The sequence below is a fragment of the Dipodomys ordii genome, unplaced genomic scaffold (assembly GCF_000151885.1).
Source record: "Dipodomys ordii isolate 6190 unplaced genomic scaffold, Dord_2.0 Scaffold95, whole genome shotgun sequence".
Taxonomy (NCBI): Eukaryota; Metazoa; Chordata; class Mammalia; order Rodentia; family Heteromyidae; genus Dipodomys; species Dipodomys ordii.
In genome coordinates this window covers 4,843,668-4,848,065 of record NW_012267311.1, presented here as the reverse complement: position 1 = coordinate 4,848,065, position 4,398 = coordinate 4,843,668, and positions in this window count along the sequence as shown.

Below are 4,398 nucleotides of genomic sequence, written 5' to 3'. Positions count from 1 at the left end.
GGCTTTGAACCTCGATCATCAGATTTTAGCCTCCTGAGTAGCTAGGATTACAGGCGTGAGCTACTGGCGCCCAGCACAGTCTCACTTTTTGCTAGCCTAAATCACAATCCTCTTAAGTATGCTTTCCACTGAAGCTAGGTTGACAAGCATGAGTTACTGAAATCAGCTGTGGGTTGAGATTGAGTCCTATAAACGTTTTCCTTAGGTTTACCTAGACTCACGATCCTTCCAGTCTTAGTTCCCTCACCTCTAGTAGCTAGGATTATAGACACAAATGACTGAGTTTCATTTTGTGATGTATATTTTATTTTATTTTTATTTATTTTTTGTGCCAGTTCTGGGCCTTGAACTCAAGGTCTTAGCAATGTCCCTTAGCTTTTTTGTTCAAGGCTAGCTCCCTGCCACTTGAACCACAGCTTCATTGGAGATAAGAGCCTCACAGTCTTTCCAGTCTGGGTTGGCACATTTTAAATAAATGCCTACAAACAAAAGAATGTACATGGAGTAAACTAAAATGATGACCTGTAGTGAGGGAGAGGAATAAGATGGGAGAATGTGGGTAAAAGAGAAAGAAAAAAAATGAGTGAAACAAGAGGTATGTTGCATGTGAAGAATGTGTGATCAATCCAATCTTCTATGTTTAAGTTAATATAAGTAAATGAATAAATTGCTGTGCTTTCTCAGGAAAGCAAAACCTTAAAAAGAAAATGAGCTGGGTGCCAATAGCTTGCACTTGCAATCCTAGCTACTCAGGAGGCTGAGATCAGATATTCATGGTTTGAAGCCAGCCCAGGCAGAAAAGTCAGTAAGACTCTTTGTTTTTTTGTCGGTCATGGGGCCTGGACTCTGGGCCTGGGCACTGTCCCTCAGCTATTCAGCTCAAGGCAAGCACTCTACCACTTGAGCCACAGCACCATTTCCTCCGTGAGATCCTTATCTCCAATAAATGACCCAAAAAGCTGGAAGTAAAGCTGTGGCTAGAAGTAGTAGAGTGCCAGCTTTGAGGAAAAGAAGCTCAGGGACAATGCTCAGGTCCTGAATTTTCTCTCCATCCTCAAGTATTTCAGGGAAACCTTTTCTCTAGGCACTTGCTATATGTTTATGAAAGGTGTAGTCATGTAGTTTGGGCCTTTAATTTATTATCCCCTGCTCCCGTCCCTTTACTTGGCATCACTACTTCCACTGCCTCACTGGGCATAGTGTTAACTTCCACTGGGTTTCACATTACTCAGAATCCTTTAGTTGCTATGGCTCGGAAATATTATTTGGTAATACAAAAGACTATCTTGCTCCTCTTTTGATTTTACATGCTATTAGAGGTCTATTATTGTCTTATAAGTTTTCATAACATAACTTTTTCAGGGTCTCAGAGTATAGCTTAATGGTAGATCAATGGCTTAGTGTAATTGATGCTCTAGTCTCCATCATCAGTACCAAAAGGAAAGAAAACAAGAGTGCTGGTGGCTTACATCTATAAAATAAGCTACTTAGGAGTTCGAGATCTGAGAATTGTGGTTCAAAGCTAATCTGGGTAAACAAATCTGACTCTTACCTCCACTTAACCAGTGAAAGGTAGCAGCATATTTTGAGTGATTGAGTGCTAATGGTGAGTAGAAAAGCAAGTGAGAGTTCCAGGTCTTTAGTTCAAGCTCCACTAGCAGTGTGCACACTCTCACACACAGAGACAAGAGAAAAGAAAAAGAGGAAAGGGATAGTTCTTTACTTACAATCTCTCCCGCCTATTCCTTCTTATCCCCTAAATAAAAATAATGTGCTACTTATTTCAGGAACAGTACTTGTTGCTCAAGGCAAGCATTTTTCTTATTATTTACTCACATCTTTCTCAAGTTATGTCCTCCTGATTCTACTTCCTTAATACCTATTTCTATCATTTCTGCCTCAACTAGGATCTTTTTCATCCCTTGTCTAAGTACTCTAGTTAGCTTTTGTTGTTGTTTCTGTTTCATTCTAAACCACTTTCCACACAGCAGTCTTTCCAAAGCACATTCTAGTCACATTGTTTTTTAGTAAATCCTCCAGGTTAAGTTCATATGCTTTGATATGGAATTAGACTTTCCATAGTCTTGTCTCAGCTTCTAAAATGAACACATATGGGGGGGGTGCAGAGAAGGGGGGAGACTGGAAAAGATGGGAAGGGGAAACAAAGAAGGAGGCAACAATGCTTGATAAGAAATGTACTCATTAACTTGCCCATATAATTGTAACCCCTCTGTACGGTATTTTTACAATTAAAAATAAATAAATAAAATGAACACCTAATAGCATTCAATTTGATATTTCCACACATGCATACAGTATGCATAGGAAAGTTTATTAGGAAAGAAACATGCAAGAAAAAGAAAATTCCAGAAGAAGATGGCACTTCAGAACACATTTTCTTCCTTTTTATTTTTGTGCTGGTCCCGGGGCTTAAATTCAGGGCCAGGGTGCTGTCTCTGAGCAATTATGCTCAAGGCTAATACTCTACCACTTTGAGCCACAGCAGCTACATTTCCAGCTTTTTGGTAGTTAATTAGAGAGAAGATTCTCATGGACTTTCCTTCCCTGTCTGGCTTTGAACCATGATCCTCAGATCTCAGTCTACTGGGTAGCTAGGATTACAGTTGTGAGCCACTGGCACTTGGTTATTTATTTATTTATTTTTGATAAGGTCTTTCTATGTGGCCTAGGCTAGACTTTTGCCTCAGTATGCCCCAGTACTGGGATTACAAACTTTTCTTTTTTTGGGTCGGGTCGTGGGGCCTGAACTCTGGGCCTGGGTGCTGTCCCTCAGCTCTTCAGCTCAAGGCTAGCGCTCTACCACTTGAGCCACAAGTGCCACTTCCAGCTTTTTTTCTTTTTGCTTATGTGGTGCTGAGGAATCAAACCCAGGGCCTCATGCATGCAAGGCAAGCGCTCTACCACTGAACCATCTTCCCAGCCCGGGATTACAAACTTTTATCACCAGGCCTATTCCTTGGATGGGTCTTTTTATTTGTTTTCACTTAATGCAGTTTCTAGTTCCCTCTCTTTTGCTGCAAGTGATATGATTTCATTCTTTATGGCTGCGTATGCAGTTACATATACTCAGCCTTAAAGAAGAATCTCATCAGTTGGACCTCTTCATTTATTAGGTTGTGGTCCAAGTCTATTAGAATCTGTGGATTCCTAAGCCCACAACATTCATCTCTTTTCCCACTCACCACTAGAAGATGAGAAATTTACGTAGTAAGGATTGCAGTAGACACGAGGTTCCTTCTTTCTTTTGCTCCCCTCCCACCCAAAAGCTGGTAAAATAAGGTAGCTCAAGAGTTTTCTTCCTATTTTTTTCCTCCTTGCCTCAAGGTATCGTGGGGTGGGTTCCTCTGGTTAACGAGATTAAACCACATTTTCTTCTATGGCTGCTGGTCAAATCATTTGCTCAAATTAGGAGTTGTAAGAACTGAAACCGGGGTTTGGCGTTAGGGGTAGAGATGGAGCAAAATTTGCTCAAGGACGCTGGGACCTATCAAAGGAAAATCAATTCCTCCATACAGTAATTTACAAGTACTCTTCAGTAGGCACTGGGATGGAAGCCCCCTGACTCCTCCGTGACTAGAAAGAAAAAAAACCTTAAGTCTTGGCCAAAGACACTATTAAGGTCTTCTCAGTCCATCTTTTTACTTGTGAACCACTACTTTTAAAGAGTATCACACTGTCCTGCAAGGAGATTGTAAACTCTTTGAAGGCTTGGATAAGATCTTTATTAACATTGTATCCCGGTGCCGAGAACTGGTGGTGGAAAGATAGTGTCCCTAATGAAGTGTCAACGTGGAATTTGAAATGTTTGTTGCCAAAGATTTGCCGACATCTTTCTCAAGAGATCTACCCCGCACTCGCGGGCGTGCGCGCGCGGGGCACACACACACACACGGCTGGGTTAGCTCGTCTACGACTAGGACACGAGAGTCAGAGGAACAGAGGGAAGAAATGGGCCGAGTGTCCAGCATCCCATCCTAGGGGAGGAAAGCGGGCAGGACGACTCGAACCTGCACCATTCTTGCTCTCCTAGGACAGCCATCAGCGCCCGGCCTCTCCCTCTTTGGAGATGAGGCCGTGCAGGGCGGGCCTCCCGTACGTTCCCTCCCACGGTTGTCTCAACCAGGGCCCAGAAAGCGAGAAAGAGGAAGAGCCAGTCCAGGCGGGGGGCGAGGGGCCGGGGCTCAGCACGACGGGCTGCGGCTGAGGATTCAAGATGGGTCTGCAGGGCGCGGGGAAGGCGGCTCGGCGGCTCCGCTTTCGCTTCCGCCGCCGCCGCCGCCGCCGTCCTCCCCAGTCCGCGGGGACTGAAACACAGCCCGAGAAGAGAAAGGAGAGTTTCTTTCCGAAGTGTCTGAAAGGCAAAGAAAAAAAAAAAAA